The sequence below is a fragment of the Oncorhynchus kisutch genome, linkage group LG26 (genome assembly GCF_002021735.2).
Source record: "Oncorhynchus kisutch isolate 150728-3 linkage group LG26, Okis_V2, whole genome shotgun sequence".
NCBI lineage: Eukaryota > Metazoa > Chordata > Actinopteri > Salmoniformes > Salmonidae > Oncorhynchus > Oncorhynchus kisutch.
In genome coordinates, this window is record NC_034199.2 from 25,419,907 (window position 1) to 25,444,528 (window position 24,622).

The 24,622-nt window shown below is 43.8% G+C and overlaps 1 pseudogene; it reads left to right on the forward strand.

Moving 5' to 3' along the window:
* The first annotated feature begins 16,594 nt into the window (after positions 1 to 16,594).
* On the forward strand, positions 16,595 to 24,403 carry LOC109871203 (NAD(P)H dehydrogenase [quinone] 1-like; annotated as a pseudogene).
* Positions 24,404 to 24,622: the final 219 nt, after the last annotated feature.

The following is a 24,622-nucleotide window of genomic DNA, read 5'->3' on the forward strand; positions in this document are numbered from 1 at the left end:
TGTTTAACTTGGGTCAAATGTTTCAGGTAGCCCTCCACAAGCTTCCCACAATAAGTTGGGAGAATTTTGGCCCATTCCTCCTGACAGAGCTGGTGTAAGTGAGTCAGGTTTGTAGGCCACCTTGCTCGCACACACTTTTTCAGTTCTGCCCACAAATGTTCTATAGGATTGAGGTCAGGGCTTTGTGATGGCCACTCTTGACCACCTTGACTTTGTTGTCCTTAAGCCATTTTGCCACAACTTTGGAAGTATGCTTGGGGTCATTGTCCATTTGGAAGACCCATTTGCGACCAAGCTTTAACTTCCTGACTGATGTCTTGAGATGCTGCTTCAATATATCCACATAATTTTCCGTCCTCATGATGCCATCTATTCTGTGAAGTGCACCAGTCCCTCCTGCAGCAAAGCACCCCCACAACATGATGCTGCCATCCCGGTGCTTCACAGTTGGGATGGTGTTCCTCGGCTTGCAAGCCTCCCCCTTTTCCCCCTTGTCATTATGGCCAAACAGTTCTATTTTTGTTTCATCAGACCAGAGGACATTTCTCCAAAGAGTACGATCTTTGTCCCCATGTGCAGTTGCAAACCGTAGTCTGGCTTTTTTATGGTGGTTTTGGAGCAGTGGCTTCTTCCTTGCTGAGCGGCCTTTCAGGTTATGTCGACATAGGACTTGTTTTACTGTGGATACTTTTGTACCTGTTTCCTCCAGCATCTTCACAAGGTCCTTTGCTGTTGTTCTGGGATTGATTTGCACTTTTCGCACCAAAGTACGTTCATCTCTAGGAGACAGAACGCGTCTCCTTCCTGAGCGGTATGACGGCTGCCTGGTCCCATGGTGTTTATACTTACGTAATATTGTTTGTACAGATGGATGTTGTACCTTTAGCTGTTTGGAAATTGCTCCCAAGGACGAACCAGACTTGTGGAGGTCTACAATTTTTTTTCTGAGGTCTTAGTGGATTTCTTTTGATTTTCCGAAGATGTCAAGCAAAGAGGCACTGAGTTTGAAGGTAGGCCTTGATATATATCCACAGGTACACCTCCAATTGACTCAAATTATGTCAATTTTCCTATCAGAAGCTCCTAAAGCCATGATATAATTTTCTGGAATTTTCCAAGCTGCTTAAAGGCACAATCAACTTAATGTATGTAAACCTCTGACCCACTGGAATTGTGAATTATAAGTGAAATTGTTTGGAAAAATGACTTGTGTCATGCACAAAGCAGATGCACAAAACCGACTTGCCAAAACTATAGTTTGTTAACCAGAAATTTGAGGAGTGGTTGAAAAACGAGTTTAAATGACTCCAACCTAAGTGTATGTAAACTTCCAACTTCAACTGTAATTCCCACACTGAACAGCAATTAAAATACAAGCAAGAGGGGAAAAAAACTAATCAGCAGAAAAACAAACTCTTAGCAAATGTGTAATTGGTTCAGAGAAGCGTGAATGGAAAATCAGAGGAGATGCATTCGCTGTGGGCAGAGCACACACCTGAGACTGAGAGCATCACTGCTGGGAATCCCCATGTGTGTATGACTGTTGGTGAAACACTAAAGTTAGCTTCCACATAAAAAAACATCCACTTCAATTAGTGACACACGCTAAGCAGCTAAATGCCATGAGAATCTTAGTGATGTACTGAAATTAGCATCAGACAGGACACCTGTTTCTGCTTTACAGTGACCGAGAGGGCACTGGATGGGTATGTCAGTGTGACAGGGGTCCCTATGAAAAATTCACAAAAAACAAGTAATACCTGTACAGAATTGGGGAGAGAGAAAGACAGACAGAGTGAGAAAGGCAGACAGAGAGAAAGAAAGAGAGATTACCACTTACCTCTACCCTACCATAGACCCATGGTGTCCCAAGGAGTGATTCTGAACAATATCTGTCAGGCTCAATGAACTAGTGTATGATTGATCTGTAACATGCTGCAGTAATGTACAGACCCATGCAAGAGACTTCCAACAGAACGTCTATTATACAGTACACGCCCTCTACATGTGTCGGGCTCTCTCTGTTATGGATGAGTGAACATCACTTCAGCCCGCTTGCCCTGAGGGAGTAGAGGTAAAGAAAACAAAAATATCCCAAAATGGGTGCCCAATGACCCTGATGAGAGGAGGAGGAGAGAAAATGGGAGAGGAGAAGACAGAAGGAGAGGAGGGGAAGAGAGAGAGGAGAGGAGAGAAAAGGAGAGGAGAAGAAAAAGATAACACACACCCTTGGAGAATGTGACCTTTCCACTATATAACCGTGCAGTATACTCAGGGTCTAATATATATATATATATATATATATATATATATATATATATATATATATATATATATATATATATTCAGGCCTGACTGTGAAACACTGTGCTCTGAAGGTCTTCACCCAGCACAGTACAATCTATACAGGCTGGATATCACTTATGTTGGCTTCTCCAGGACATGCAGAATGTGTGTGTGTGTGTGTGTGTATGCATCTGTGTGCGTGATAAGACAACCTCATCTTGCTTGTTTGCTCACTTCCACAGATGTGTGTTTGCCTGTAGGCCCAGAGTCAGTCTAATAACAGTCTGTTATGTCTCTCCCTCTCTAAGGGATCTATCCAATTTCGCATACACATATTAAGCCTAGTTCAGGACTAAAAGCATTCTCTATGGAGATTCCCCATTAATGGAGCTTTTTAGTCCAGAACTATCTTCATACACTGCATGACAAAAGTATGTGTACACCTGCTTATCGAACATTTCATTCCAAAATCATGAGCATTAACATGGAGTTGGTCCCCCCTTGGATGCTATAACAGCCTCCACTTTTCTGGAAAGGCTTTCACAAGATGTTGGAACATTGCTGCGGGGACTTTCTTCCATTCAGCGACAAGAGCATTAGTGAGGGCTGGCACTGATGTTGGGTGATTAGGCCTGGCTCACAGTCAATGTTCCAATTCATCCCAAAGGAGTTCAATGAGGTGGAGGTCAGGGCTCTGTGCAGGCCGGGTCAAGTTCTTCCACACCGATCTCGACAAAGCATTTCTGCATGAACTTCTTTGTGCACAGGGGCATTGTCATGCTGAAACAGGAAAGGGCATTCCCAAAAATGTTGCCACAAAGTTGGAAGCACAGAATTGTCTAGAATGTCATTGTATGCTGTAGCGTTAAGATTTCCCTTCACTGGAACTAAGGAGCATGAACCATAAAATCAACCCCACAGCATTTTTCCTCCTCCACCAAACTTTACAGTTTACATTATGCATTAGGGAAGGTAACTTTCTCCTGGCATCCGCCAAACCCAGATTTGTCCGTTGGACTGCCAGATGGTGAGGAGTGATTCATCACTCCAGAGAACGCATTTCCACTGCTCTAGAGTCCAATGGCGGCAAGCTTTACACTGCTCCAGCCGACGCTTGGCATTGGCATGCTGATCGTAGGCTTGTGTGTGGCTTCTCGGCCATGGAAACCCATTTCATGAAGCTCCGGACGAACAGTTATTGTGCTGATGTTGCTTCCAGAGGCAGTTTGGAACTCGGTACTGAGTGTTGCAACCGATGTTTTCACACGCTATGCGCGGTCCCGTTCAGTGTACTTGTGTGGCCTACCGCTTCACGGCTGAGCGGTTGTTGCTCCAAGACCTTTCTACTTCACAATAACAGCACTTACAGTTGACTGGGGCATCTCTAGCAGGGCAGAAATTTGACGAACTGACTTGTTGGAAATGTGGCATCCTATGACGGTGCCATGTTGAAAGCTACTGAGCTTTTCAGAAAGGCCATTCTACTGTCAATGTTTGTCTATGTAGATTTCATGACTGTTTCATAGTTTATGTGTCGGGGGGCTGGGGTCAGTTTGTTATATCTGGAGTACTTCTCCTGTCCTATTCGGTGTCCTGTGTGAATCTAAGTGTGCGTTCTCTAATTCTCTCCTTCTCTCTTTCTTTCTCTCTCTCGGAGGACCTGAGCCCTAGGACCATGCCCCAGGACTACCTGACATGATGACTCCTTGCTGTCCCCAGTCCACCTGGCCATGCTGCTGTTCCAGTTTCAACTGACCTGAGCCCTAGGACCATGCCCCAGGACTACCTGACATGATGACTCCTTGCTGTCCCCAGTCTACCTGGCCATGCTGCTGCTCCAGTTTCAACTTCCACCTGACTGTGCTGCTGCTCTAGTTTCAACTGTTCTGCCTTATTATTATTCGACCATGCTGGTCATTTATGAACATTGAACATCTTGACCATGTTCTGTTATAATCTCCACCCGGCACAGCCAGAAGAGGACTGGCCACCCCACATAGCCTGGTTCCTCTCTAGGTTTCTTCCTAGGTATTGGCCTTTCTAGGGAGTTTTTCCTAGCCACCGTGCTTCTCCACCTGCATTGCTTGCTGTTTGGGGTTTTAGGCTGGGTTTCTGTACAGCACTTTGAGATATCAGCTGATGTACGAAGGGCTATATAAATAAATTTGATTTGATTTGATTTGATTTGTGTGCTCGATTTTATACACCTGTCAGCAACAGGTGTGGCTGAAAAAGCAGAATCCACTAATTTGAAGGGGTGTCCACATACGTTTGTATATATAGTGTATGTGTCTGGGAACCCGACCCTTACACATAACTACTCAGACATAATCTGTCCTCTGTATGTGTGTCTCGCTCGCTCTTCTGTCTCCATCTCTCTCAGACATGCATGAGGTATCTCTCTACCTACCCTATGCACTATTTTCTGGGCCCAACCTGTTGCTAGGTAACCCTGGGCCACAGCTGTTGGTTAAGTCAGACTCTTATTCTCCTGTTATGGCGGAGCTGGGACTAATTTATTAGTCTGATACAGGCAGGATGAGGGGCTCGTATAGGAGTAGGGCCTTGCAAAATTCTACCGCACAACTCAGTGCCATATGCAATTTCCGCTGCATTTCTCTATTTCATACAGACTATTTCTGTAGGTAAATTGGACCAGCTACCATACTGATGAGGTATATCTGCATATTACATTTGGACTTTTTTTCACTAACTGGTCTTTTGAGCAATCAGATTAGCTCTGAAAAAGATCTAATGTGAAAACATCTGATGTAATTGGTAGAAAGACCAATTTGTCAAAATGCTTTAGCCTAGCGCCCATGGTAATGTTGTTAGCATGGTTAGGTGTTTGTACCATGAGGACACACCCCATGTGTGTAGTAAGTTTGTCTTTTAGAGGGATGATGAAACAATGATTTAATTAAGCTTAGGAGTGCATTGGGGGTAATATGGAAGTCAACCTCCAGTGACATCCCCCACATAGGAAGTCAGGGACAGTTCAGGGCTTCGTGCCCTCTTTCATCCCTTTTCTCAGTGTATTTACACACACAGACCTACCACAAGCTGATTTAGTAGGGGAGAGGCCGCAAGTAAGATTATTATGTCTCAATAACCCACAGGAGCCCCAAATAATTCAGCACCGTGGACAGCACACTGTAATTGGTGCTAGTGAAAGAGTGGCGAAAATTGAGTGCAGAGTCAGCACCACGGCTGTGGAATCCACAAAGCTGTCCATGGTGCTGAATATCAGACAGCTCCTAAAAGTGTCATTCTGTGACATCCATCTATTTTTGGAGATTTGGAAATGTGTATGGCCTACTAAAGATTCATTTAGGCCTACACTATAGAGTACCATATTATGAGTCATAATACCTAAATCCCAGCGGTCAAACAGTGAAATGGTTTCAATAGTTTTTCCACCATTCATTTTCCCCGTTTAAAAATAATAAGGGCTGTGTTCCATGTAGGCTTACCATGGCATGATGTTTTGATAACCATGTAAATCTCTCTAGGACAAGGTGACTTTTATCAATGTGTTCACCTGTATTTACCCCCCCAAAATGAAATGCTAATTAGCTGCTAATGTGGCTATCATAAAGAACTCCAAATGTTACCTATTTCAAGACTTGCATGTTGCAAGTCTCTACTTAGTTTTTTAAATCTGAATGCGTTTTTTTGCCAGAAATGCCTTCTGGAACTTGTGAACTTTCATGTGCCTTAATAACAAACTTGTATGCCATCTGTAAATACGAATAAAATTGTTACATTATGAACCTAGTTGGTTTAGCCACAGAAAAAGGGAGGAACCTTCCCGGGAGCCATGATTGGCTGAGATAATGGCCTACATTCATGAACATGTGTATGTCTAGACAAAAGTGACCCATCCACTTCGCTAGATGTGGCTGGGGGGTGTTTATAGCATTTAATTCACATGACCCATGAATTTAGGCAAGTGTGTCTGGGTAAGCATCATCTAATAATTATAAAATATTTACACAATATCTGGACACTTTCTTATTTTTGATATTGCTACTATTAAAATATTCAAGTAGCTATTTCACTGTACCGTTTACACCTGTATCCTGAGCATGTGACAAATAAACATTGATTTTATTTGATTTAGTGTGTGTTTACCAGAGACGGTAATGTCCTGCACCAAAGTCAGATTAGGGTATAGGCCAAGGACGAGATAAAGTGTATTTTTTACCTTTCCTTAATGATATGATTGTGGACTATAGGAAAAGGAGGACTGAGCACGCCCCCATTCTCATCGACGGGGCTGTAGTGGAGCAGTTTGAGAGCTTCACCAACAAACTATCGCCCCGTAGCACTCAATTCTGTCATCTTAAAGTGCTTTGAGAGACTAGTCAATGATCATATCACCTCCACCTTACCTGTCATCCTAGACCCACTTCAATTTGCTTACTGGCCCAATAGGTCAACAGACGATGCAATCGACATCACACTGCACACTGCCCTATCCCATCTGGACAAGAGGAATACCTATGTAAGAATGTCGTTCATTGACTATAGCTCAGCATTCAACACCATAGTACGTGGCCATGCACACCTCCAACTCAATCATCAAGTTTGCAGATAACACAACAGTAGTAGGCTTGATTACCAACAACAACAAGACAGCCTACAGGGAGGAGGTGAGGGCCCTGGGAGTGTGGTGTCAGGAAAATAACCTCTCACCTTGTCAACAAAACAAAAGAGATGATCGTGGACTTCAGGAAACAGCAGAGAGACAACCCCCCTATCCACATAGACGAGACAGCAGTGGAGAAGGTGAAAAGTTTTCAGTTCCTCGGCGTACATATCACTGACAAACTGAAATGGTCCACCGGCACAGACAGTGTGGCTTGTCACCTAAAACCTTCACAAACTTTTACAGATGCACAATTGAGAGCATCCTGTCGGGCTGTATCACCGCCTGGTACGGTAACTGCACCGCCCACAACCGCAGGGCTCTCCAGAGGGTGGTGCGGTCTGCACAACGCATCACCGGGGGCAAACTACCTGCCCTCCAGGACACCTACAGCACCCAATGTCACAGGAAGGCCAAAAAGATCAAATACAACAACCACCCGAGCCACTGCCTGTTCACCCCGCTACCATCTAGAAGGCAAGGTCAGCACAGGTGAATCAAAGCAGGGACCGAGAGACTGAAGAACAGCTTCTAGCTCAAGACCATCAGACTGTTAAACAGCCATCACTAGCACAGAGAGGCTGATGCCTACATACAGACTGGAAATCATTGGTCACTTTAATAAATGGAACACTCGTCACTTGAATAATGTTTACATATCTTGCATTACTCATCTCATATGTATATACTGTATTCAATACTATCTATTGCATCTTAGCCTATTCTGCTCTAACATTGCTCCTCCATATACTTATATATTATTATTCCATTCCGTACTTAAATTTGTGTGTATTAGGTATTTGTTGTGGAATTGTTAGATATTACTTGTTAGATATTTCTGCACTGTCGGAACTCACTACTCGCAATAACATCTGCTAACCATGTGTATGTGACCAATGCTACTCTCTGTTTATTATCCATGCATAGTCACTTTACCTCTACCTACATGTACATATTACCTCAATTACCTCGACTAACCAGCACATTGACTCTGTACTGGTACCCCCTGTATATAGCCCTTTATTGTTGCTCCTTAATTATTTGTTATTTTTCTTTTTCTTTATTTACTTTTTACTTTAGTTTATTTTAGTTTAATTTTTTGTAAACTTTTTTTCTTAAAACTGCATTGTTGGTTAAGGGCTTGTAAGTAAGTATTTCTCTGTTGTATTCGACGCCTGTGATATTTTTTTTTGATTTGACATAATTTAATGTAGGCTACTACTTTCACCACTTTTAGTCTTGATGTCTTTGGTTGTTTACTACACTACCTTACTCACCCTGTTTAGCACATGGCCTCACATGTGAATCTTTAAAGAGATGGGTGGGGCTAAGGCTTAAGAGGGTGTGAATGATGCTGAATAGATGTAGACAAAGAAGAGCTCTGTAGTTGGTGTACCAAAACATTCAAGGGACATTTTCTCAAAAGTGGGGTAGAAGTTGATCAACTTTCAAAGCTTAATTTCGAGGTAAAGGTAAGAATTTCTGGATTAACTATCAAATGTTAGCTAAATGTAGTTATGAATAAATTAGACATAAAAATGCAATGGACCATTCTATGAACTGTCCTGTGCCAGTTTTAAATTGACACAATACCTGTTAGCAAAGGTGTCAGCTAGAGATGACATGCAGGAGCCTGCAGGGATCTGTAGTCTTTTCAAATCCGAGAGTAAATAGAGCCGAATATATTGATAAAAGTCACCTTGTCCGAGAGACACTTACGTAGTTATCAAAAAGTCATGCCAGGGTAAGCCTAAATGAAACACAGCCCTTATTTGAAGTGTTTCCCTATGAGAAAAATGAATGGTGGAAAAACGATTGGAACCATTTCCCTGTTTGACTGCTAGGCTTTATGGTATTATGACAACCCCACTGTGGGGCTCTATAAAGCAGTGGAACCAACCAATCCCCCTGTTGTTTCGACTCCATGGATGTAATTGGAGAGTCCAGGTGCACCCTGCCTTCTCTAATTTAGTAAAAGTGCTTTTGAGAAGTTTCTCCTCAGAAGAGGATCGTTTTGATGTTTTAAATCTCGGACACTTCCTCGGGCCATTTTTTAAAATCAACACCCAATGCACCTGCACTTTTTGAAACGTTCTCTCCCTCGAGACCCGCAAGCGTAGACTCCCCTGGCTTGCGCCGCGAGCCAATTTACGCGCCATCTGCCCAACTCCTCTCCATCCCTAGCCGTGGCTGATTGTTGTTATAATATTATACGGTGCTAATGGATGCAACCGGGGGTCAGGGAATGAAGAGTGACAGAACGGGAATTAATAGATTCTAGCGTCAGAACTGAAGCATTCCATTCGAGGGTGGACGGACCCGAACCTGCCCCAAAACCAGTCATGCCATTTATAAACCCACAGCTATAGACAAAGATGGAAAAGTAAGATTGTTTAGGACGTTTTTATTGCGAAGTCCCACACACTGTGGTGAAACAATTTGTTCAGTGCGATCAAGTCTTTGACCAGATTGAATGATTTAACTTTTATTTTTGTAAAAGTTAAAGTTCAGTTTAGGACAGGAAAAACTAAAACGATGGTTCCTTACAATGCCTTACTCAGATATAGGCCTCATATTGCATTGATTAGTTTTTCAATAATATTTCCCTCATCAATGTTTCCTTCAGGACGGCGTGTTGTCTGCAAGCAGGTCGATATTATTGGACAGTTTTGCGAAACGAGAAGGATTTATATGTGGAGCCTGAAAGCCGCGCAAATAATGTTGGAATCTGTCTCGAATAAAACCGATAATTTAACACTGTTTGACAGCATTGCAAGGGAACGAGATATAACATTTAGCGTCTCTATTGGAAGTCCCATCTGTTTCATCGAACATATCTCATAATGTAGCTTGTGTATGTTCCCAATACACAGGCCTATATTGTGTACAGTATTATCCCTTAGTGCCATATTGCCAGCATCAGAATAATTACAAATGATCAATGGATGATGGCTCAGAACAGCATACATGCTTATAAAATACAAATTAACAATTTGGCTAACATTAATCTACGCTGCACCTGCTACCATCACAAGCCATGTTAATAAAGCATTTGGGATCAGATAGACCTACTATGATCTATCTTGGGTCCCAGATGCTCCCGTAATATTAGTTTTTGGGGGTGGGTGGTCTGAGCATGGGCTCTGAGTGCATGCAGAATTCTTTCTCCTGGTGGTGAAATGGTGAAATGACACCTCAGTGCAGCTGAGAATTGTAGCACAGGAGTCAGTTCAACAGGGGTGTAATCATTAGTGCAGAATGCACACCTTGGCAACAGCTTCAAACAGTTACAAACTGAAAACTTTTTGTAACGAAGACAAGAGATCCTATTGGACGAATTCAGGTAGGTCCCTCCTCGTTATGTTCCGTTTTATTCTGCTTGGTTCCTAGTGAATACACCGCTGTGTGAGAGAGCTGATTGACAGTAAGGCAACCTAAATAACTTTCTCTTTAAGTTGTGGACTCAAAAGCAAGGCCTCTACATCTGAAGGTAGCCTATGGTTCAGTCTTGGGTCATCAATGAATGATATAAAGAAACATGGTGAAAAACATACCCATCACACCTATAGACATGCATTTACCAGTAGGTCGTTTTAATCTGTCTGCCACACAATTAGCAATGTTGTGCCAGTGCCAAAGACTTAACAGTAAATCCTGACAGTGTTTACTTGTGGTCGTTACTGTGATTAGAACAGTGACAATCTGTTTATGGTTGGAGTTTGCGTCCCTGGCTTAGAGGCACTGTGTCCTTCCAAAATACAGCCACAATTCATGTTCCACCATTTGGGATGCTCATTATTCACTTTGGATTTAACCTCAATGAGATATGGCAGACAATCTGAAACCCAATGATTAAACCATAAACTCTAAGATGAAAGTCCCAAATCACTCATGACTGGCATAGGAGGCTGTGGTATGAGAGGCTAACATTGGTCTCCATCTAGTGGTGAAATAGAGAGACTGGCTATGACATGCATCATGCTGGCAATCTGAAAATGTATTCAGTGACTCAATATTAACTTTACGCCTTTTTCAAACACAAAAGAAGAAGAAAATGTACTACTTTCAATGGCACCTTCCGTGCTGTCTGAGACAGCATAATGGCACAGATACAAATATGAGTCCTCTACCTCTATGGGTCAACCACCGGAGCAGGTAGTGGGCTAATGTTTCCTGTATAGGACTGTTACCAGGATGACCACACAGATCATGCCCAATACCATCACACACATACATACACAGTACCAGTCAAAACTTCGGACACACCCAATCATTCAAGGGGTTTTCTTTATTTGTACTATTTTCTACATTGTGTAATAATAGTGAACACATTACAATTATGAAATAACACATATGGAATCATGTAGTAGCCAAAAAAGTGTTAAACAAAATATATTTTAGATTCTTCAAAGTAGCAACCTCTGGGCTCCTGAATGGCACAGCGGTCTAAGGCACTGCATCTCAGTGCTAGAGGTGTCACTACAGACCCTGGTTTGAGTCCAGGCTGTATCACAACCAACTGTGATTGGGAGTCCCATAAGGTGGCGCACAATTGGCCCAGTGTTGTTAGGGTTTGGCCCGGGGTAGGGTGTTATTGCAAATAAGAATTTGTTCTTAACTAACTTGTCTAGTAAAATGTTTTTTTTTTTTGCCTTGATACAGCTTTGCACACGCTTGGCATTCTCTCAACAAGCTTCATGAGGTAGTCACCTGGAATGCATTTCAATAAACAGGTATGCCTTGTTAAAAGTTTATTTGTGGAATTTCTTTCCTTAATGTGTTTGAGCCAATCATTTATGTTGTGACAAGGTAGGGGTGGTACAGAGAAGATAGCCCTATTTGATAAAAGACCAAGTCCATGTTATGGCAAGCAGCTCAAATAAGCAAAGAGAAACAACAGACCAATTAGTGGAAAAAAGTGCTGCCTGTGTAAACGCAGCCAAAGATCCTGTCCATGACTCCTCCCTGTTTCTCATTTAGTGAATTGCCTACCAGCTTGGATTATTACACACACCTGTCAGCACTGTTTGAACACACTGATTCGCCCTGTTCCAACACATTGAAAGATAATTACTCCTTCTATTCCTTGAAGTTATCACTGAAATAACACACTATACAAGTACGATGGCTGAAAACAAGGGTTCCACTACTAGCTTTTACCAATTCAGTCCTGTCAGATCAGTGATTACAACAAATACTCCAATATGTTTACACAGGCAGCCCAATTATGTTATTTGTTTCATTAACTGGCCTCTTTTGACCTATCAGATCAAAACCTGGCCATGCTGCTGCTCCAGTTTCAACTTCCACCTGACTGTGCTGCTGCTCTAGTTTCAACTGTTCTGCCTTATTATTATTCGACCATGCTGGTCATTTATGAACATTGAACATCTTGACCATGTTCTGTTATAATCTCCACCCGGCACAGCCAGAAGAGGACTGGCCACCCCACATAGCCTGGTTCCTCTCTAGGTTTCTTCCTAGGTATTGGCCTTTCTAGGGAGTTTTTCCTAGCCACCGTGCTTCTCCACCTGCATTGCTTGCTGTTTGGGGTTTTAGGCTGGGTTTCTGTACAGCACTTTGAGATATCAGCTGATGTACGAAGGGCTATATAAATAAATTTGATTTGATTTGATTTGATCAGATCAGCTCTTTTGCCAATATGTGGGCAAAAGATCAGAATTTGTTTGTTTGTTTAAATGCAGCCGTTTATCTGCATTTTTGTTTCTGCAAATGGATTTTAAATTAAAAGAGTGAACCTTGAAATACTCATCAATCTAGATGTCTTTATCTTGTTTTAAATTTGTTCCACTTATTTGCACTTCATCAAACATAAACCCATTTATTTAATTTTCATAAAGTGCACTGTAACACTATACAATGACCACAAGATGGCGATAATACCTCCCTATTACCATTCTTGAGCATTATTGGTGTCATCAGAATGAATATGTGTATACTTTAAAGTTTTTTCATGTGAGTTCGTGTGGTCTGTTCACTCTGTAAACTGCATGGTCTTAATTATACAAGGAGACCTCTTAATTAAGGATCTGCCCGTTTTTCAATTTTCACCTAAAATGACACACCCAAATCTAACTACCTGTAGGCATTAAATCAAGGATATGCATATTCTTGATACCATTTGAAAGGAAACACTTTCAAGTTTGTGGAAATGTTATATGAATGTAGGAGAATATAACACATTAGAAGAAGAAAAAATACAAAGTAAAAAACAATCTTTGAAATGCAAGAGAAAAGCCATAATGTATTATTCTAGCCCAGGCGCGATTTAGATTTTGTCCGCTAGATGGCAGCAGTGTATGTGCAAAGTTTTAGACTAATCCAATGAACCATTGCATTTCTGTTCAAAATGTTGTATCAAGACTGCCCAAATATGCCTAATTGGTTTATTAATAACTTTAAAGTTTATATCTGTGCACTCCCCTCAAACAATAGCATGGTATTCTTTCACTGTAATAGCTACTGTAAATTGGACAGTGCAGTTAGATTAACAAGAATTTAAGCTTTCTGCCAATATCAGATTTGTCTATGTCCTGGGAAATGTTCTATTTACTTACAACCTTGTGCTAATCACATTAGCCTACGTTAGCTCAACCGTCCCATGGGGGACCCACCAATCCTGAAGATGTTTAAAGGTGGGCTGCAGATGTTTCCTTTGTGTGCCCCAGTCTGACACCTAACCGTACCCAACAGGATACACCCTCACAACAGAGTGAGACAAATACCACTCCAGTACAACACATGATATAAGCAAGACTCACAAGAAACATATCCCCAAGCAAAATATATGTCATCCCTTACCTTCAGAACATATTGAGCATAACACATACATTGAGTGTACAAAACATTAGGAACACCTGCTCTTTCCATGACATAGACTGACCAGGTGAATCCAGGTAAAAGCTATGATCCCTTATGGATGCCACTTGTTAAATCTATGTTAATAATCAGTGCAGATGAGGTGGATGAGACAGGTTATAAAGAAGGATTTTTAAGCCATGAGACAATTGAGACATGGATTGTGTATCTGTGCCATTCAGAGGGTGAATGGGCAAGACAAATTGAACTGCCTTTGAACTGGGTATGGTAGTACCAGGTGCACCGGTTTGAGTGTGTCAAGAACTGAAATGCTGCTGGGTTTTTGAGGCTCAACAGTTTCCTATGTGTATCAAGAATGGTCCACTACCCAAAGGACATCCAGCCAACTTGACACAACTGTGGGAAACATTGGGCCAGCATCCCTGTGGAATGCTTTCAACACCTTGTAGAGCCCATGTCCTGATGAATTGAGGCTGTTCTGAGGGCAAAAGGGGGTGCAACCTCAATATTAGGAAGGTGTTCCTAATGTTTTGTACACTCAGTGTATGCCTTTACAGTGGTCTGTGAAACATTCCAGTGTGAGCAACACATGATACACCATCACGCAACAGCCTGAAAACATACCAGTATTGGTAAAAAATATACAGTACATCTTCACACTGGACTGCTAACATCTTGTAATGTCCTGTACAAGTCCATACACATTCCATACGTACCAAATACCAAAAGATTGACAAGACTCCCCAAAAAGCAGGCCTGTGTTGATGTACAGTGATTTCTCACTGTATATATTTGCCACGGCAGCATCCCTCCTTCTGCTTATATACAGTGCATTCAGAAAGTGTTCAAACCCTTTGACTTTTTCCACATTTTGTTATGTTACAGCCTTATTATAAAATGGATTAAATAAAATGATTTCCTCATCAATCTACACACAATACCCCATAATGACAGAGTGAAAACATTTAGAAATGTTTTGCACATCTATAAAAAATTTAAAATAGAAAAACCTTATTTAAATAAGTATTCAGACCCTTTGCTATGAAACTCAAAATTGAGCTCAGGTGCATCCTGTTTCCATTGATCACCTGTGAGACGTTTCTACAACTTGATTGGAGATCACCTGTGGTAAATTCAATAGATTGGACATGATTTGGAAAGGCACCCACCTGTCTATATAAGGTCCCACAGTTCAGAGTGCATGTCAGAACAAAAACCAAGACATGAGGTCGAAGGAATTGGAACTGTGTCGAGGCACAGATCTGGTTAAGGGTACCAACATTTTTTCACAAAATATTAGCATATAAGCATTTATTTTATGTAATGCTAATTTCTCACTAATCACATTAGGCTACAGCCCTATGACACTAGGCCTATGTGACAGTCTCATTGTATAGTTATGTTTTCTTATCACTCTTTTTTATTAAATTTGAAAACATTTGAAATAAATATTATCTATACACAGCAAGTCACCTGGCAATAATGGGCCACTCTTCCCTTTTATTTACCTGTCATTCTCCTGTAATGTCTCTGATATGAATCCCTAGGACTTTGCTTATTTTCTTTAGAGCTGCATAACCAAGTCCAAGTTCGTGGGCTAGAAGAACCATCCTCACGTTTATATCAAATGCCACATCTCCCCTGGAGCACTCATGCAGCCTGGATGAAGTGTAAACACTCCTCCTAAATGCATGACGATCACCTTTACAGTCTGCACATTTTATCTGGTTGGTGAAGTCTATGGTGATTTTCAGTCCAGTGTTTAGTAGACACTGCCACTGCCTCGGTCGGCGGATCAGGCAAATAGTTTATTTTATTCACTGCTTTCCTCGCATTGGCTAACTGAGATTGCCTATTTGATTCACATACTGTAGGTATATTCTTCGAGATTTTCTCATTTTGTCTCTCTTTACGTTGATTCTTCGCGGGAGATATTTTCAAACAAGGAAGTGCTGCGCGGCACTTTTAGCCAATCAGGTTGCCGGAAAGGGTCTTTAATTGTCAGTAACCAATCGAATGTCAGGAAATTACTAATCTTTCAGCAGGAAGCACTACGTCTACAAAGGATATAGCCATGTATGGACAAGGTAACGATATCCAGAATAGAGTTTTGGCTTATATCCAAATGTATTGATAGCGAGTGTGTTACTACAAATATTTGTACTACTCTCCTCACAGACCATAGGGCAATTTACATTGATATCAAAATATTTACCCCTGATACTAACCTTGGTAGAGTATCCTACTGGAAGCTAAATAGCTTGATATTAAATAATGATATAGTTCCATTTGAGATAGAAGCTCTGCTCTCACACTTTTGGGAAAGGGCTTGTGAAGAAAAATCTTATTGCAAGAACTGGGAGCTCTTTGAATTTGAGGTGTCCAAATACCTTAGAAAATATGCTAGTAATCTTGCTAAGACCAGAAGAGAGGAGGAAAAGGTGATCATTAAGATAACTTGCCTTTCTCAGAGGTTCCCAGCCGGTCTCTCGGGGGAGGAGAAGATGGAACTGATTGAGTTACAAAATAAACTGGATAATATATATAGATTAAAAGCAGAAGGAGCCTTTATCAGATCTAGGAAAACTATCTTGAGGGAGAAGAGAATTCATCGTATTTCTTTAGACTTGAGAAATTTTACTCTACAAATAACACTATCCATAAGTTAAACATGGATGGTGTTAATACAGATGACCAGAAATGTATCGCCAAATACTGTAGCAATTTTTACAGGAAATTGTATAGCTCTCTGTTAAGACTTCCGCCGAAGTCGGTCCCTCTCCTTGTTCGGGCGGTGTTCGGAGGTCGAAGTAAACTATGGAGCAGGAGAGGGTACCCCGACCATTGAGGTGGAGGAGCGCATCCAGAAGCATGCAGTTATGCTCAACCAGTGGACCGCTGGGAGAGACAGGGAGTTCTTCCAGCGCCTCCACCAGCACAACAGGGATCCTGCTCCTGAGCGCCCCTTTCCCGTCTGAACCCATCCGTCTCTCCTTGCCCCGGGAGTACGACCGGAGGGCTGCGAACAGCCAGGTTTTTTTTTTGCAGTTAGACCTCTATCTGGCCACCGTCCACCCGGCTCCATCAGACCGTGAGAGGGTGTAGCCTTCATCTCGTGCCTCACTGGCCAACGCCGTGTGGAGAGAGGGAGATGCGGCGTTGGACCAGTTTGAGGTGTTCACCCGCCATTTCCAGGCAGTCTTCGACCACCCGCCCAAGGGAAGAGCGGAGGATGAGTGCCTCTACCATCTGAGGCAGGAGACAAGGAGCACCCAGGAGTTCGCCCTGGAGTTTAGGACCCTGGCTGCCGGCGCGGGATGGAACAACAGGCCCCTGATCAACCATTACCGCTGCAGTCTGCGTGAGGATGTCCGTCGGGAGCTGGCCTGCAGAGACACCACCCTCATGTTTGACCAGCTGGTGGACAACCTGCTGGCTATTCTCGAATCGGGGTTTGGTGGTTCCATCCACCCGCACTCCCTCTCCGATACCCATGGAGCTGGGAGGGGCGGTGCGCAGAGAGACCGGAGGGGGTTCACGCTCGTGTACCATCTTTGGCCGCAGAGGTCACACTGCCGGTTGGTTCCGGGTTTGTTCCTCTGGGAAGCGAGGCAGCAGGCAGGGCGCTCTGGCGTCACCCCAGGTGAGCCGGCACCACTCTCACCCAGAGCTTTCTGTTGTTCATATCTTTGTGTCTGTCACGTACCCTGAGTTTTCACCGCATTCTCAGCACAAGGCGCTCGTCGATTCAGGCGCGGCTGGGAATTTTATTGATAGAGCTTTAGCCTATAGTTTAGGGATCCCCATCATTCCTGTGGATTTGCCTTTCGTGTTCACGCCTTAGATAGTCGACCATTAGGGTCACGGTTGATTAGGGAGGATTAGGGTCAGGGTTGAGTAGGGAGGTCACCGCTCCTTTGGGCATGGTGACACAGGGGGGTCATACGGAGAGAATGAGTCTTTTCCTGAATGACTCTCCTGCGTTTCCCGTGGTGCTGGGCCTACCCTGGTTAGCTTGTCATCACCCCACTGTTTCTTAGCCACAGACGGCTCTCACGGGGTGGTTGCGAGAGTGCTCAGGTAGGTGTTTAGGGGTTCCGTTGGTGCTACAACAGTGGAGAGTCCAGACCAGGTCTCCACTGTGCGCTTCCCCCCTAAATATGCCGATTTGGCTCTCGCCTTCTCCAAAAAGAAGGCGACTCAATTACCACCTCGATAGACCTCCTGGTAGACGCTGTGTATTCCCTCTCACAGGCGGAGACGGAGGCAATGGAAACACGTGGCGCGCTTATACCAAACTGAATCTCAGGAGCGCTTACAACCTGGTACGTATCCGAATGGAAGACAGCTTTCAGTACCACCTCTGGGCACTATGAGTACCTCGTCATGCCATACAGGTTGATGAATGCGCCATCAGTCTTCCATACCTTTGTAGACAAGATTTTCAGGGACCTGCACGGGCAGGGTGTAGTGGTGTATATTGATGACATTTTGATATACTCCGCTACACGCGCTGAGCATGTGTTCCAGGTGCGCAGAGTGCTTGGTCGCCTGTTGGAGCATGACCTGTACGTCAAGGCTGAGAAATGCCTGTTCTTCCAGCAGTCCGTCTCCTTCCTAGGGTATCGCATTTCCACTTCAGAGGTGGAGATGGAGAGTGACCGCATTGCAGCCGTGTGTAATTGGCTGACTCACACCACGGTAAAGGAGGTGCAGCGGTTCTTAGGGTTTGCCAACTACTACCGGGGGTTTATCCAGGGTTTTGGTCAGGTGGCGGCTCCCATTACCTCACTGCTGAACGGGGGCCTGGTGCGCTTGCAGGGGTCAGCTGAGGCAGACAGGGCATTTAGTCACCTGAGGGCTCTGTTTACCTCCCGTGTTGGCCCATTGGGATCCCTATTTGGCGTTCATAGTGGAGGTGGATGCGTCCAAGGCTGGGATAGGAGCGGTGCTCTCTCAGTGCTCCGGTACGCCACTGAAGCTCCGCCCCTGTGCCTTCTTCTCGAAGAAGCTCAGCCCAGTGGAGCGAAACTGTGATGTGGGGGACCGGGAGCTGTTGGCTGTCGTCAAGGCCTTGAAGTCGTGGAGACATTGGCTTGAGGGGGCTAAACACCCTTTTCTCATCTGGACTGACCACCGGAATCTGGAGTACATCTGGGCGGCGAGGAGACTGAACCCTCGCCTGGCAAGGTGGGCCATGTTTTTAACCCGTTTTGTATTTACCCTTTCCTATAGACCAGGCTTAGTGGGAAGTACTGGTGGCCCACTTGAACTAAGGATGTGAGGGTTTATGTTTCCTCCTGCTCGGTGTGCGCTCAGTGTAAGGCTCCTAGGCACCTGCCCAGAGGTAAGTTACAACCCTTACCAGTTCAACAACAGCCATGGTCGCACCTGTCGGTGGATTTCCTGACTGATCTTCCTCCTTCACAGGGTAACACCACGATCCTGGTCATTGTGGATCATTTTTGTAAGTCCTGTCGTTTCCTCCCTTTGCCCAGTCTCCCTACGACCCTACAGACTGCGGAGACTCTATTTACACACGTCTTCCGGCACTACTGGGTGCCTGAGGATATAGTGTCTGATCGGGGTCCCCAGTTCACGTCGAGGGTTTGGAGGGCGTTCATGGAATGTCTGGGGGTCTCGGTCAGCCTTACCTCAGGTATTCACCCCGAGAGTAACGGGCAGGTGGAGAGAGTTAACCAGGATATGGGTAGGTTTCTGAGGTCTTATTGTCAGGACCGGCCGGGGGAGTGGGCAGCGTTCGTGCCCTGGGCAGAGATGGCCTAGAACTCGCTCCACCACTCCTCCACTAACCTTTCTCCCTTCCAGTGTGCATTGGGGTATCAGTCGGTTCTGGCACCTTGGCATCAGTCAGACTGAGGCTCCTGTGGTGGACGACTGGTTCCAGCGCATGGAGGAAACATGGGACGCCGCCCATGTCCATCTTCAGCGCACCGTACTGCGCCACAAAGTTGGCACAGACCGTCGCCGCAGTGAGGCCCCGGTGTTCGCTCTCGACCCGAAACCTGCCCCTTCGCCTGCCCTGTCGGTAGCTGGGAACAAGGTATGTTACAGGTTACAGCTTCCCCCCAATTACCGCATTAACCCCTCGTTCCATGTGTCTCTCCTCAGGCCGGTGGTGGCTGGCTCTCCTCAGGCCGGGGGGGTACTGTCACGACTTCTGGTCCCTCTCCTTGATCGGGCGGTGTTCGGCGGTCAACGTCACCCACCTTCTAGCCATCACTGATCCATTTTTCATTTTCCATTGGTTTTGTCTTGTCTTTTTTCACACCTGGTTCCAATCCCATCAATTACATGTTGTGTATTTAACCCTCTGTTTCACCTCATGTCTTTGTCGGAGATTGTTTTATTGTATGTTATGTGCAAGTCATGTGTCGGTGTGCGACGGGTTTTGTACCCACTTATATTATTTTTTGTATATAGTTTTATGAGCACTTATTAAACGACTCCGTTTATATCAAGTTCGTTTTCCTGCACCTGACTTCCCTGCCACCGACACGCACCCATTACATCTACGTTCCATCAGGAATCCACAGATATGTTTTTTGACTCACTGAATAATGTTCACTCTATCAGTGATACAGAATCTAAACAGTGTGATGAACCCATCAAAGTTGAAGAGATTATAGAGTCTATCAAACACCTAAAGAACAAAACTTCCCCAGGTTTTGATGGAATTACGTCAGAATTGTACAAATTATTTTCTGAACAAGTTGCTCCCTTCCTACTTGAACTATTTTTTTAGAGAGTATTAAAAACAATGTTCTTCCTCTTATAATGAGTCAGGGGTTAATAACACTGACACCTATGCCTAAAAGAGAAGTGCTGCTCATCGATAACTGGCATCCAATTTGTCTTCTTAATAATGACTATAAGATATTAGCCTTCCTACTTGCAAAAATCATTTTAAAAGTCCTGGATGCAATCATTGATGAAACTCAGTCTGGCTTTATGAGGAACACATATGAGATTATGAGGAACAGTCTTTTTCTGAAAGACGCTAACCACATTCCCATATCGATCAATGTGATACAATCCTTTTCAAAGCATCTGGTCTATATCTTAACATGAATAAATGTGAACTCATGGCTGTCAAAGATCATGGGCTATGCAGACGCCCATGAGCAGTTTTGGATTAAATTATTGAATGACATGTACAGTACCAGTCAAAAGTAGATTAACTATGAAATAACACATATGGAATCATGTAGTAACCAAAAAAGTGTCAAACAAATCAAAACACATTTTATATTTGAGATTCTTCAAAGTAGCCACCCTTTGCCTTGATGACAGCTTTGCACACTCTTGGCTTTCTCTCAACCAGCTTCATGATGTAGTCACCTGGAATGCATTTCAATTAACAGGCGTGCCTTGTTCCTTCTTAAGAGAAGGGGAAAAAATGTGTTTGAGCCAATCAGTTGTATTGTGACAAGGTAGGGGGGTATACAGAATATAGCCCTATTTGGTAAAAGACCAAGTCCATATTATGTCAAGAAAAGCTCAAATAAGTTAAGAGAAATTACAGTCCATCATTACTTTAAGACATGAAGGTCAGTTAATACGGAAAATTTCAAGAACTTTGAACATTTCTTCAAGTACAGTTGCAAAAACCTTCAAGTGCAATGATAAAACTGTCTCTCACGAGGACCGCCATAGGAAAGGAAGACCCAGAGTTACCTCTGCCTCAGAAATTGCAGCCCAAATAAATGCTTCACAGAGTTCAAGCAACAGACCCATCTCAACATCAACTGTTCAGAGGAGACTGCGTGAATCAGGCCTTCATGGTCGAATTGAGGCCAAGAAGCCACTACTAAAGGACACCAATAATAAGACGAGACTTGCTTGGGCCAAGAAACACGAGCAATGGACATTAGACCGGTGGAAATCTGTCCTTTGGTCTGATGAGTCCAAATTGGAGATTTTGGAGAGCCAGTTTCGTCATAGTGCTTGATGGTTTGTATATCTATTGCTGGCAGCACCTTCTCACTAAGGCAACTTCCAGGTATGTGTAAATGTACTTTGCGAATCAAGGTGATTCTGATTCTGATGTCATGCAAACAAGAGATAGGGAGAGAAGGAGAGAACGGGGTGACAAACTGAACACGTGTCTCACTCATGTTCTGGTGCATGCTATGTTTGCATGCATGCATACCCATGTGATAATGTGTAGCAGTTGTTACTTAGTACCCCTGTGGGGACCGGGTTGGTGTGTGTGTGTACTTGTACATGTGTGTTTCCGAGGCTGGCTTTGATGCCTGTTTGGACAGGGTTCCTTTTCATGAGACCGCAACCCGTGAGTCAGTTCAACAACAGAGACACCACTGCCTGGCGAGGGGAAGTCTAACAGAACTACAGCACAGAGCTACTCAACCGCATCTGCATAGTGTCTATAGCCATGTTATACGCAACCACACATTGATGCCAGCATGCAAGTAATGTAAGCTCACACACACCTGTACACGTACACATGCACATACACACGCTGGGTTGGGCTCGGACAGGGGTCCCACATTGGCCTGCACCACAGGATACAAATATTGTCCAGAATAGCTTCAACACTACTTGGCATGTTTCACTGGCAATAAGAAACACTGTCCAAAACTGGGATTAGTTTAACTTGTATTCATCACAATAGTACATTGGCTAAGCAGTTGGCAGGTTGACTATATAATAGTGTGTGAACGTGTGAGACGGGGAGAAGGAGAGAGAGAGACGACAGACTGATTGACTGACTGACAAATGATTAGCTTGATTTCTGATTGACAGGCAGCTATGTGAGATTAATATGTTTGGTGCAGGAGAGCAGTACAAAAGCAGCCATCTCAGCCCTCTGTCAGTATGTGATAGTTTCCATCCAAACCAGCTTTACCCTTAGCGCAGCAGACAGCATTAACACTCGGTGAGAGTTTGCTAACAGTCTTAAATGTTTTTGTGTGTTCCAGACTGGGTCCCATTTTGACATTGTCTTTATGCTAGAGAAAGTACTGTAGTTTTCTATTTTGAGTAAGAAAAGCATTGTTTAACTACAATACTTTGCTTGTTGAAGTGTTTGTGTGGCTTATCTGTGGTCTTGTGCTGCAGCTGAGAAGATACTGATTGTGTACGCCCACGAGTGCTGGGTCGTTTAATACTGCAGCCAAAGACGCGGCTGTGAAAGTTCTGACATCTCAGGGCTGTAAGGTGGAGGTGTCAGACCTCTATGCCATGAAGTTCAAAGCCTCTGCTACTGCTGAAGATGTCACTGGTAAGTCTGACTCAAGGTTCTTAATTACAGTTGTGAATGATCATGTGTTTTTTAAATATTTTTTTTAACCTTGACTGGTTCTGTCACGCTTTCCCAAGGGAGGTGAAGGATGCTGAACACTTCTAGTATGGAGAGGAGACCATGCTGAAATGGAAGGAGGGCTGACTCTCTGCTGACATCACTGAGGAACACCGCAAACCCTCTGATGTGGCGGTTGTCATATTCCAGGTAAGCTCTCCAGCAGTACTGTTAAATGTATTAAGAAAATTTGGCTTTGGCCTATTAATAGTGTAGAACCTTCAGCTCTTACAATGACTGCTTTACTTTTTGGCTGGTGGTTGAAATGCACCCATTCCAGGTTAACTAGTGTCTGCCATTTTCTGTCCCAGTTCCCCATGTACTGGTTCACTGTTCCTGCCATCATGAAGGGCTGGATGGGTCCTCACATTGGGGTTTGCATACACCTCAGAAGCGGTACAGCCAGGGCATCTTCAAGGTAAGGGAGACGATCGCACATAGTCACTGTTAAACTTCAAATAGTTGCTCCTATTCTTTGGTCCCTCCAGATCATTCACCTGGTTGTCTTCCTCCAGGACAAGAAAGCCATGCTGTCTTTTACCACTGGATCCCATGAGTCCATGTTCAGTGCCAATGGAGACCACTGCAGGTATGTTAGACTTGGCTGACACTACCAGCATGTTGCCTGCTGTAGCATAATGTTATCCCCACTTGACGTCTGCTTTTATTACAAGCATTTCAATTCCAGATTGGCTAGTGATCATTTCAATGATGGGAGGATTGCTTCATTGGACAATTCATGTTTATTCACCTTGAGCATGTTTACTAAATCAGTTAATTATCTTTCCCTCTAGAATGGCAACCTGCACTACTGTGGCTTCCAGGTTCTGGCTCCTCAGATCTTCTGGGCTCCAACCCACATCCCCTCTGAGGCTTGCTGCAGTATGCTGGAGGCATGGCGCACACGGCTGGAAGGGCTTCTGGGAGAAACTCCGCTCTCCTTCACCCCCGTCAGACAGCTTTGATGGTGGGTGGGGCTTTCAGCTTAAAGAGGATATCCAGGAGAAGCATGCAGACAGAGTTCGGCCTTACTGTTGGAACCTACAGCCAGATCAAAGCTGGGGTGTGAAGGCTTCTGGGATAATGTCCTGCTCTTCTGCACCTGGGTCGTTGAAGGAACAACCTTTTTCATGATGGCAAATTAATAACTTAAATTGGGTAGCTTGTGATATTACTAATTACTATTGTCTTAATGTTGAACCTGATATGACAACTGTCCACTGGCGTGACCGTTCTCATTAAGGTTGTGAAGGCACCTAATTAATAAAATTCCCTTCACCTGCTCTTGTAGTTCTTACAGTTTATGTCAAGGAACAATAGTCCCACGTCTACTCATATTTCCAAATAGTTGATTTTGTTCACTAAAGTAATGTCCACTTGGTGTGACACACTTCTGTTTGAATTACTCAAGCATTTGGGCACTATTGCGCAGGGGAGGGTTCTCTTGCAATGACGTACAGAAGATATTGCTGGTGCACAGCCTGGGACGCTTTATTAGAAAG